The 13,540-nt window shown below is 28.2% G+C and overlaps 1 protein-coding gene across 4 annotated transcripts in view; it reads right to left on the bottom strand.

Annotated features, from left to right (window-relative positions):
- Positions 1–10,164, bottom strand: part of LOC108560592 (transient receptor potential cation channel trpm) — an 85,351-nt gene extending 75,187 nt beyond the window's left edge. For 2 of the 4 annotated variants that reach the window (XM_017918218.1, XM_017918223.1), the window contains exon 1: positions 8,186–8,306. The gene's annotated coding sequence lies outside the window, so the exon portion shown is untranslated. The other 2 variants (XM_017918220.1, XM_017918219.1) reach the window with 2 other exon arrangements.
- Between the last annotated feature and the right edge of the window lie 3,376 nt (positions 10,165–13,540).

Raw genomic sequence — 13,540 nt, 5'->3', positions numbered from 1 at the left:
GCCCTTCGGCGTTGCAATACATACATCGAATACTGAATAACCATGAAATATATAAAAGAAAATACAACAATACTTCGTATAGTCCGGGTAATTGGTTCAGCCAATATTCCAGACTATTTGAAACCGAACAAATACATACAAAAATCGATCAAAATGAGACTGCTTTAATTAATCCGGACTGATCGAAGCCGCATTGTTACTGTATATTATTTATGAAGTTTATATTGTGGTAATTAGTTTTCATCGTAATTGTTCAAATCAAAACAGGTTTTAGTAGTATTTATGGTAAAAGTTTTGTTTCCTTATGAAACTTGCGAGACTCGTATCAATCAGTAGGAGTTTCCTAAACTTAATTCTCTTCTCTTCTTACACTGTATGTAGCATTTCCAAGTTAATCTTATATCCTTTCCGAGATAATTGACTTTGTATCTTGATGGTATTAGAGTGTCGAAGAAGATTTGTTTGTTTAGGTTTTCCTTGGAAGAACTTGTATTAAACATCTACATTCAAAGTATGTTTGGAATTTTTACATATTTTTCTAAAACCATAATAAAAGGTTAAATCTCATCCACAGACATGTAAAGGGTGTCCCAAAAAGAACTGACATTAAATTTAGTGATCCAACAACAGCTCGTCGACAAAGCACGCAGTAAAACAATATTTTCAGATAAGTAACAATGGATCTTGCTACAAAATAGTTTGGCCATCCTTGATTGTATTTCTATTTCTTTATCCGAAGTTATAATCATATAGTACACGGAATAATATATGAAATGGTCAATCTTTTCCCCTTTTTATATTTATACAGAAAATGATACAAAAAAGTAGCAAACAACATAAAAATCTACAACAAAGCCAAAGACTCCGACAAAGCCGGATTTGTAGGGACCGTCTAAATCCTAAGATCCCTGCCAGAATAAAAAGGACTTTGCGCTTGTAAATAACCACAACTAGTCAATATTATATTTACATTACAAAACAATAAACACTAATCATGTTGACTCACATAATATATAAAATCGAAATATTATGAATGTGATATAATTTCTATAGGACCTCAGATTGTTTGTATCACACATAACCTTCATGTCTCTACTTTCTAATAAACCAAACATATCAAATAAAAATGTGTATTTTAAAAAAAATATCAGTACTTTTTGGGACATCCTTTACTATGTACTAATGTCACTTCGTTTAACGCAGTTTTGTTTAGCGTTTGTCGTACAGAAACGCATACTAAACACTTCCATATAAAAAAAATAATTGTATCTTAAAGTATGTACACGAACTAACGTAAAACCATGTGCAAAGTTTCCTCTAGTTTGCAATAAGTAAATATATTAATGTATTTAACATTGACCTTGAACAGCATTTAAAGTCGGTAATTAATATGAAATTTGTATTCTTATTTGCTGATTAAACAAATAAAAATTAGTATTCTGTAAGACAAATATTTAATTAATGGCGAAAATTTAGATGGAGAAGGAAATCGTTAATTTTCCGTCTGCAAAGTTTTCGTCTCTAAGCGTACAATTTCATTTGAAATAGTGATCACGTAGACTATTTCTTTATTTTTTTTGTGGTCGACTTCTCCTGTGAGTGCCCGATATTTATAGAAATCTATTAACGGAACTTCTCCTCTCCTTGGTTCATTAACACTTAAAAATCGAATGTTGATCTTTCGGTCCAAGCACGGACCTTTTAGCATTCGTTAATAATGAATTTGCCAACATCAAAATCAATTAGCGAGAATTGTGAAGTTATTTAAAGTCGTCACGAATAATTAATGCGAGCTCAAAAAACTTTGTGGATGGAAGAAAGGAAGGCTTGCATGACAACAAGTCGTTTCTGTATTCCCAACGTTTCATTACGTTGAACAATGTATTCGGATATAAAGAAGGAAGGATCCAATATTTAAGATCAAGCTATTATTTTTATTTTTAAATGAGTATTTCTAATAAAGATTTCATCATGCAGCATTCATTTCTCGAAGGAAGTCCCCAAGGATCAACGTTTTATTCCACTTTTCTTAATGTATGTTTGTTTCTTGTTTTTATATATTCAGACATAAAATTATTCTCATGTTATTTACAAAACATACAACTTCCTCTTTTATACATTAAAAAAAATTATCTGAGTAATTCATAAAAATCCTTCAACTATTTCAATTCATCTGTTATCTAAATGTTTTTGCATTGGCTGTTTTATTACGCAGTGTAATCTTCTCAATGTTCGTTTAGTATAATAGAAAAACTTGATTTATGATTGTGGCTATAAATAATGATTCATTCTGTATAATTGATGGGAGTTTTTAATCAAAAAAAATATTTTATTCTGAACTGGTATCGATTTTAACATTAAGCTATCCTACATATGAATCGTACATAAAGAATCCTTCTGTTTATTAAATGTATAGAAAAAATGCAATTAACGAAAAAGCTCGAATAGAAATGAAAAATTCAATTTAAGAAAAATTTTATTAACTTTGAGTCATATTTAGAGCAATGTAAAATAGAAGATTTTGTCGATTATTGAATAGATGTTATATATGACAGCTTACAAAAGTTAAGCAAAGTAAGTAACAAATAATAATTAAATAGGTGATCGTTAATTTTGTTTTTTTTTCAGATACAAAAAATTGATTTTATTTGATAGAATAAAAGTTACTATTTTAATAAAATGAATACATATGACTTTAATTTACAAGTTTGAGTCGAATATAAAGGAAAACAATATTTATTAGAATAATTATACAAGTACAGCAATATTTACACAACAACAAATACATAAATCAAACATTCATTCCAAGTAGAATAATTTTCTAAACACAATTTCTTCTCTCTTGCTTCAACATATTTTAATCAATTTCGTTGTTAAATAAAATAAAAGAATATTTAGAAAAAAAGGTATATATATATTTTTGTATAAAAAAAAATGGATAATTTTTTTTTGTGTATTTTTCAGAATTAATTGTTTATTAGCTTAATTAAATAAAAAATAAAATGGAGAATCCGGACTGATCAAAGCAGGACTATACAAGATATTGTGTATTTATATATAAAAAAAAAAAAGTTGAATTGCCAGAACTAAATTAGTTACTTCTATTTTGAAAACAGATTGTTTTCTGCATATAAAGAATTTTTTGTGCATTTCAAATACGCTGCATAATAAGATTTATCAGATTGTGCAGTCCGAGTGGAAAAATAACTCATTATGTAATGAATGTAGTTATGGTTGCGATAAGTGCGTCGAGTATTTCTGAAGGAGGAAGAAGTAGAAAAAAATGTGTTGTTCCTCGACATTTGCGAAATACCATTGCAGGACTAACGAGTTTTTAATTAAAAACAGTATTACTACTTTTTTTTGTAGGTCAGGAGAATTTTGTGCCGTAATTTACTCAGTGTTTGTATGTGCGTCTTGGAGAGCGCGACAAGTTTTAATCGCTTCATAATCTTGACAAATTTGTGTCTTTTATGACAAGATTTTCTACGGGCAATAACATTAATGTCTTTCAATTTCAAATTCAATTATAGAACTAATAAAGTTGTATAAAGTCATAAATATTTATATTATAATATTAAAGGGTTGTATGGTTATTATATCATTAATAGCTTCATTTTATTAGGAAATAAATTGTAAACATTAAAGGAAGTTTATAAAATTTTATCTCAAGTTTTTAATTAATTTTAAAATTAAGATCTTAATAATTTCTGCAAAATAAAATGAAAAGATAATTTTTATATATTTTTATGTATTTATATAAGTAGTAAAGTTAATTAAATTATAATTAATTAAAGTTATATAAAATCACAAATATTTACATACAAAATCAATGAGATGTATGGTTATTATAAGTAAGTATAAGGAGGACGAGAAGTGCTGGTATTACGAGGATAAGACAGCCCGGAGCATACGTTATTCAGTTGCTGCAGGTGGGCTGCAATGAAGCATGTAACTAAATCAAACCTCGGAGTTGTTCTAACCCCGCAGAATTTTGTCAGTGAACTGCTGAAAAACGTAATTACAAGGTATGTGTCAGATGTGCTCTCTACCAAGGAAGAAGATCAGAGGAGAGTGGAGAGAGAAAACGAAGAAAATGGCAGTGGAAGCCAATACTGATTTACCCTAACAGCTGAGACAATCAACATTTCTGAGCAGTATCTACTATCAGGACCTGAATGCTGATGAAGAACAGAAGAGGTTTTTAGTGGATAAGAGTCCCACAGTACAAATCCACCATGCAAGGTTTTCCCCTCCTCGCGAAGTAAAATAGGAGCATAAAAATGTAATATTTTATCTGTACATTTGTAATAAAATTTGAATTAATAATGTTTACTTTTCCTTCCGCGACATTTTTAATGACTTAAAAAGATATTTCTATATAGTATATAGAAATAATTAATTAGAAACGTTTCCATTAAAGTTATATAAAATCTCACAAATATTTACATAAATATCAAAGGGTTGTATAATTTTTATATAAGTAATATAGAAGCTTTTTGCTGAATTTAATTAGTATATAAATTTAAGAAATTAAATAATATTTTATATGTACCTTTGTAATTAAGTTTGAATTTATTTTCACTGAAACATAGAAAATTAGAAACATTCTCGTTTGTAAAAAAATAATATAAATTTTCAATTATATGACTAAAGTTGTAATATCAAAAGAGTTATTTTTATTACATCAATATTATAAGCATAAAACAGTAATTAAAACGATTTATGACATTTCATAATATTTTATTTGAACCTTTGTAATTAATAAAATATAAATTTAAACTGTTTGATCTTTGAAGCATGATTTACTTAATGATTTCAGCGAAATGAAACGATATTTCTGTATACACATTAAAATGTATTGGTAACGTTTTCGTTTGTAGCAAACATAGATTATTGAATTATGATCAAAGGTCATTTCAGTTTTCAAAAGTAACCTAAACATTGCAAAACTTCCTTCAACTGTACACATTCTAAATACAATTTTAGTGAATTATGCTATTATCTAATAATAGAAAAATGAAAAGAAAATTTAGAATAACAATAAGCAATTTTAATCTATTTACTTAGAACGTTTAAAAAATAATTCCTTTCCAGTGATCAAAGTGATTTTTATTGCTTATTCTCTTAGTCTGTAATTATTTATATTACATCAATATACTACCCGCACTATGCCAGTGATATTCCGGATAGTCTGAAACCGGACAAATCGATGACTTTAAAACTGCACAAATAAAGACTTGAATGTGCAAAGGAAAACAAACGATCAAATAATTTTGTGTGCTATTTTTTTAATTAATTTTATTTTGAAATTTTAAAACCGGACTAATCGAAACCACACTATGCAAAGTAATAGCCGCGAAACAAAAATATATCTACTCTAATTATGTAATTGTTGCTATAAACATTATTGTTATTAATAGAAAATTTTAAAGTAGGAAATTGTGAAATGCAGTGTTTTGCAATTCCGTTCTTGAGTGAATCGATATTGTAAGTTATAAATATTTAAAAATAACCCACGTTCTGAAATAAAATTCGCATTCGCCGAGAAAGACGGAAACCTAATAAATATTAATACTGCTTTATCCGCATGCAAATTATCTTACGCACTTGTTATTCCTTGTATATCATTAAAAAAAATAATTCGTAAGTGCTACTTTGCTCTCTCTCTCTCACATACTTTCGATTCTTTCCTTCAATCATTAAACAATTTTGCATGCATAATTCACACGAATATATTTATAAACTATAGTTTTTTCACGAATTCGTAGCTAATATATAATTTGTTTCCTACTAGAATAAACTTATCTTTTAAGATGAAATCTTATAATATTTGACTTTCTTTTTGCTATGATAACCAAAAAATAAAAACTGGTATTTTCAATCGCTTCCAACAATTGTTTGCAATAATTGTTAAGATTTAATTCAAAAATTTAAAAAAAATGTAAATTTACCAGTAAATAAATTACAAATAAAAAAAATAAATTACATGTGTTTTTACACATTCCAAAGATGAGTCAAATATTAAACTCTTATTAGTCACTTCGAAGAAATTTATTTATGTTCATCACAGGAAATTAAATGTTTGTGAATTTCCATATTTGAATTATAATTGAATAAAACGTACAAATTTCTTTAAAATATGTAAAATACTGATTACTGAGAATAAAACTAGGAAATACAGGTGAAAAAGTTCAATAGTTTGTGTTTTCGTAAAACTACAACTTAAAATATAATTGTATTTTTTTATTCATTTTCAAAAGAACACGATTCAATTTCGATATTTTTAGTCAAAAATTTATATACATTAATTAACAATATATATTAGATCAATTATATAATAATTACAATCATAAAATACGAAAACACATGAATCATTCCATTAGGCTAATAAAGTGTTTTTATTGCGTAATGTTCTCTTTGAATAATTGTAAATCTTAAAGAAAATAGGAAAATCTTATTAATGAAGTAATAAATAAATTTATAATGTTTGTTTTTGCTTCCTTCATTTCCTTAATGATTTCAGCGAAATGAAAAGGTAAAAAAATGGAGCAGATGAATTTTATATTTATTATTGTGTAGTTTTTTTTTTGTAATTTATTGTTGCAAGAAATATTATTATGTGTTATTAATAAAATTATAAACATATTTTATTGTGTAATAACGTACAAAGTGTGCAAGAATTTGTATAGCATATTATAATTAATATTTTGAAACAAAAAGTAACAAATTGAATTATTCACTTTGCATGAAATTGTCGCGCTATATTGGAAATTATGTTTGCATTCGCAAATAATTCAATACAGCTGAATTGTATATCGCTATTATTAATGTATACGTAAAACAAAATCAAACAATTATTTTCTTTATTCCTCAGTTCCATTATTTGTACATAATTTTTGCACTAAAATTATTTGTTCAGATATTCTAATATTAGTAAAATAAATGGAAACGCAGTTTATGGAACGATTCATTCAATTTGTACTTTTTTTTTATTATTTCATATTGTTGTATAAAATCCAGATAATTTAGTTTCTGTACTTTCCACAACAACATGACATATATACAAGGTTATATAATAAATTTTTCTTGTGTTATTTTTTTCATTAATTTGGAAATTGTATTTTTTTATTATTTTTAGGTACAAAAACATATATTTTCTAATTTTATACAACATTTATAAATGTTATTATCATTTATTGATGATTTAAGGTTTTTAACACCTTCATTTTAATAACAACTTTGCGAAATAAATGCAAGTTGTATAATTTTTTAATGATAACTTTATTTTTATTTTTGTAATTTTTACTGATTATTAGAAAAAATATATCAATTTTCATTTTACTATTAACGTTAGAAATAAATCATACAGTCAAGTTGTATAATTTATTAATGATTTAAGTAGATTTTCTATTTTTTAATTTAAACTATTAATTAGAAAAATTATATCAATTTTCATATCAGTATTAACTCTGGAAATAAATTAGATAGCCAAGTTCTATAATTTGTTAATTGTAACTTTATTAATGATTCAATATTCTACAGTATTATGTTTGTTAAATTGAATTAAAAGATTGATAATAGAAAGTATTCATGATAAGTGTATGTTAGATGAACACTTATATGATTCACAACTTCTCTTTGATGTTTGACCATTCGCAAGAAGTTATGTTGGTGAAGAACGTGAGCGATCCAATGTTTATTATGAATGGGTTTGTCGGCATAAATAGTGACTGCTAAAAACCTGTTTAACTCTTCGGAAGGCGCGCGTTCAAACAACAAGCGAATACAGACGCAGACTCAACATCATCTCGAGAGGAATGCATGTATATTGTAGACGAGATACTTGAATGAAGAAAATTACTATTGGATCCGAGAATAGTCTTCTCACAGAAATTTGAAATAGCTCTTGGAACGAACGCACTGGAAACACACACGGTCACACACATGCACAATCGGATAGATAAGATAAGTAGAATAACACACTGTTATGATACGCCGTTGATATGTGTATGTATACAAAAAAAAAAATTTTTTCCTCATTCACGGAACTCGTAGGGTGGCGCGTCGTCTGCTGATAAGCTACAAACCGGAAGCTGTAGGGCAGACCGGACGTGATCCTTTTTTATTTTGGTTTATTTAATTTTATGCTATTTCTTTTGCGTGTTTTCTTATGGAGACGAACCTTTGCATCCGATCCTGCTTTTTGAAAACTAGCTTCTCGCTCGAACACTCACTATTCGCGTCTTCTTCAGAGGAGGAACGAACTCGAACCACATGCACCTTCGCACATGGCAGGCGGCTAACTGACGCTTACTGAATCGGCGCAGTCCGGGCTCCGCACAGGAGAGTCCTCGTAATTGATCGCACGACGAAACAAACTCCACGTGCATTAACATACACACAACACAAACACACACACACAGAGAATATATATACACGCATTCCATACGCACCCACACTCACGCAGAGTTGGACAGAGTTTGTAGTGCTGTCCATCTACTATCCAAGACTGTGCATTTCCGGCTGCTAAATGACCGGTCCGAAATTTTGATTGTCCGGAAATTGCTTTTGGGAAATGTTGATGTTCCGATTGATGGGACATCTAATACAATTCTCTGGCGTAAAGAACATTATTTATTAAGATCTACACAAGCAATCAAAGAAACGTCCAGATTGTTATTTGGTTCCTAGCTAATTAATTTTATTGCTATATTTGATACATTGGTAACGTTTATTTATCTATGCGAGATAGAAATTTATCAATAATAGCGTTCGGTTAACGTACATAATGCGTATACCCAATATATTTAGCAGTTACTAATAATTATCTCATAAAACTAATAAAATATCAGCTATTGTTTCATGTAAAATCATACAATTTAAAGAAAAATCAGTACGATTTGTTTGATTATTTTTATAATTCTCATAAGTATAATTATTGTAATCTCATATATGGATAAACACGTAAGTATAATTGTATACTTAAAGCAATAATAAGCAACTAATTCATGAAAATAATTATACTAAATTGTATCTGATCTTTAGATAGAAAATTTTGTAATGTAATAAAGTCTAATATAAAGTTATATATTTGATACATTGATAACGTTTATTTATCTATGTGAACATAGATTAGAAATTTGTCAATAATAGCGTTCGGTTAACGTACATAATGCGTATACCCAATATGTTGTAGCTTAGACTAATATACTTATTTGGAATATATCTATAGATTGTATATAGACTTATTAAGTGCATCATCAAACTATTAATATGAAAATCAAGTGAGCATCAATATTAGCATTTTGTTAATAATGTACGTTAACTGAAATGATCGTACGCTATACCAGTGGTCCTCAACGTCCGGTACTGGTCCGTGGATCAAATGGTACCGCACAAACCTCTAGGTGGAACCGTCTCTATTTATTGAACATAATTATCATGTAGAGCTCGGTTAACGTACATAACTTTGACCCAAATAGTCCTAAGCTAAGATGGTCAATTCTCATATAAATTAATGTATTTATATTTAACATGCACTTACGTACACTTTACCGTCGACAAATTTTTTAGACAAATGATAATGTTATTACGTTTTCTTATGACTTTCATGAATAAAAACATTTACAGAAGAAAACACATTATTAATTATCCACGCACAGAGTCTGACTAGATTGAATAAAACATTCTTACGTTTAAATACACATGTGTATTCAATAATTACAGGATATTATACTGACTCAATTTGGAAACTGAAAAATTATTGAAAACACTTCATGCAATTCATTGTATGTGAAAAACCACAAAACAATGCACATATGTCACGTTTTCTTTTGATTTTATTGAATAAAAACATTTACAGAAGAAAACATATTATTAATTATCCACGCACAGAGTCTGACTAGATTGAATAAAACATTCTTACGTTTACATACACATGTGTATGTTAATTCGGTTAATTCTGGCCTTAAATAATTATGTACGTATTACCGAACAATAAGTAAATGAAAGCTGTGAAATGTATGGATTCAATTGAATTTTGAAGCAAAAACTATTGAGCACATTTTATACGGATATAATCTTAATTAAAATTGCTAAAGTTGTAATGAATTCAATAATTACTGGATATTATACTGACTCAATTTAAAAACTGAAAAATTATTGAAAACACTTCACATATGTCACGTTTAAAAATATCTAAACACTGCTGGTGGTTATTGAAACTTGTTTTTGGTCGACAGTCAACGTTTTTTGTTGTTGCATTGGCCAAAAACTCTATTAATAGTTAACGAGTTTAGTTCGCAGCGTTTCGACAATAGAGTAGAAAGCAAACATTTTGGAACCAAACAAAACGTATTTAATCGCAACCAGACATTTGAAATATTAAAAATAAGTTGATTTCAATAATTGATGAAAATTATTCCAATGGAAACAGAAATCTCTCAAAAATGTAGAGAAATGTTATATTAGATTGTTTTTACTTTGCAATTTATAAGGATTTGATTAAGAAAATCGATTTTTTTTATTTACTTATAATTAATTATCTTCAGACAAGTCGTAATGATGTTCACAGTTTTAATTATATTTTATTGCAATCAATCATTCATATGTTGAATGTATAATCGATTATCAACAAATGCGGAATCATCAGTTTCTTGATTTATAAGCCATTGATTTAAGATGAAATGTTCTCATCATAGGACAAATGGGATTTTCTATACCATTTAACATATCTGACAATTCTAATAGATCTTTTCATTACAATTCCACACAATTTTCTAAGAAATGGTTTATCGCTGCACGATGATCACTTTTATTCCCTGGTAATAAAAACTAAACTAAAACCTGTTTTCTTTGCTTCAATATCACCACAGTTGTCTGAAAATGTTACAGTGGTCCTTTGATAAATGGTTGTTTTATAATATGCCAACGGCAGTGCAACGATAACTTTCCTTTTGAAACTTTACAAACTACCCTCGTGTTTATCTAATAATTTAATGTACTTCTTCATAAAGACCTGACACAACCACAATTTGATGTAGATACAAAAATCATACATATTATTATTATTGGCCAATTTTTTTACACAAATTTTCAGTAGATTATTGAATTACAAACTATAATTAACAGCGATAATTAATGGATGGATTAATACGATTATATACTTTTTAATTAGTAGGTTGCATACATAATAATTGAATAATACATCAAATTAGCTTAAAATTAATATTTCGGTACAGTTGTTTCAAAATTAGCACTAAATTATAGAATAAAAACAATTTAATTATTACCGATTATTAATTAATTTGGAGTAACCCATTTGAATTTTCATCTTTTTCCACGTATATACATTGACAAAAAAAATAATATATGACACATATATACAAAATCTCACGTTTTTTTTGTAGAGGAGAGGAAACCTTACATTGGTTGGAGTCGTGGTACTATGGGATTTTTACCCCACTAAAACCTCTCCTCTTCTTCGTCAGGATACAGGACCTTTTTCACTATACTACTCTGCGATGCTGATTGTCTTTGCCTGTTTGGCACTTCCCTTAGATCAATGCAATGCTGGCCTCCACTGCTACTATCCTAGTAGCATCTCTGATATGTACGCCGCTACAATATCACAGCTCTCCGCACTCTTCAATATTTCACTGATAACATTTTCTGGCCTAGCAGAACTCCCAATTCTGCCTCCGCCTTGTCCTTCCTTCTAATCCATCTGCAGCATCTAAAAAGCGTGTACTCAGGGCTATCGTCCTTCTCACAGTACTAGCACCTTTCGTCTTCCTTCTCTGCGATAAAGTGCAGGTACTTGCCAAAGCATCCATGGCCAGGCAACGTCTGGCTCAGGTGAAATGTTGTTTCGCCGTGCTTTCTTCTTAACCAAGGCTCTATTTGTGGGATTAGGCGCCAAGTCTAGACAAGTAATCTACAATGTCAAATGTAAGCAAGATAAACTCTTAATTGATCAAATAAATTTTGCAGGATCATCCAACATCTTTAATTAATGAAGAATACAATTTGTGAAAATACTATTCATTCATCCAATTATAACTGTTTTAACATAATCACTTCGCTATTATTATTATTATTTTAAAACTTTTTCTAGAATTTGTATACATTTCCAATTATTTTCAATTTTCCAATTCAATATTTATTCTTTTATTTATTCAACAATCGATGCAAAAGAAGCAAGTTCAGGTTCTCTACGTAATAAATAGGCTAAATAATGCACGTGTATGATTGAAAACAAAGATGAATGGAAAGTATTTACATTGTTATTACAACTCATGTAGTACAGTATTTATAAATACAGATGAAAGCAATGCATTATACAAGAACTATAATATTCCCTATGTTCTTTATCTTATAAGTGCTATTTTGAAGAAAGAAATGTATCCAATAACGTTAAGGCAGACAAAATCAAAGTTCTTAGAAAATTCAATAACATAGAGGAAAAGCATTCCAATACGATGAACAATTCTATTTCATAAAGTAAGAAACAGATTATATATAACCGACAAATATGAGTTCTCATGCACGAATATTGATATGATGTTGAAGACCAACGCATGAAAACTGACTTATTAGTTTTGAATAAAGGAAAAGAAGGTTTCAATCCCGAAAAAGCACAAATTCGTAATAATTTTGTAAAGTATTAGATCTAACAGAATATGCGATGATATGGCTCATAGCATGGAATGGAATTAAAACCTCGATGTATAGCTTGTTTTTAAGCTTGTATCTTATTGACCCCTATTTCGGAATTATTTTGTATTAGATTTAACAAAATATCCTGTGATGCTCACTCCACTCATATCATACTGTATTGTAACTAGCCATGATTTACTCCAATAAATATACTACGAGCAACTCCAAAATCCTATGATATTCTATGAAATGAATGAAAAACTGTAAATATAACTTGTTTTTAAGGTTGTGTCTTATTGACCCCTATTTCGGTATGATTAGGTATATATGCAATACACGCGGTACCTTTGTAAATATAATAGAAAATATTACAAATTTATTATATTAGTAGGCCAAATAATTGAACAAAACTTAGAATTAATATATACAAAAAAAAAATTAAAAAAATAATATAAAAATTGCGAAATACAACAAAATACATAGATTCTATTTATATAGTTATTATATATATTTGACTTTATGTTTGTATCAATTTTTTGTTTTGTAGTTTCAATAAAATAATTTTCTTTCAGTTATTAGTTTGGAAATTGAATATTTTGTATTTTATTATGATTTTTTTTGTTACGTTTCATTTTTTTAATTTATATATAAATGAGTGTTTCAATAGGTCAAATAGATCCGTCTAATTAGATTTTTTTATATAATTATCTCTTAATCAAGGATTATTTGCTTACCAATATCACGTTTATTACCTAAAGCCAAACTCCGTAACATATTAATTAATATTGATAGACCAAAATTTACTTGAAACTAACTTTTGATCCAACTAAACTGTAATTAATATTAGTAAATTACTAATTGTACATGATAGAAACATGTA

Source organism: Nicrophorus vespilloides, unplaced genomic scaffold, assembly GCF_001412225.1.
Source record: "Nicrophorus vespilloides isolate i.1.1-1 unplaced genomic scaffold, Nicve_v1.0, whole genome shotgun sequence".
NCBI classification, from domain to species: Eukaryota; Metazoa; Arthropoda; class Insecta; order Coleoptera; family Silphidae; genus Nicrophorus; species Nicrophorus vespilloides.
The sequence above is the reverse complement of the archived record's forward strand: the minus strand, read 5'-3'. Positions and strand labels throughout refer to the sequence as shown.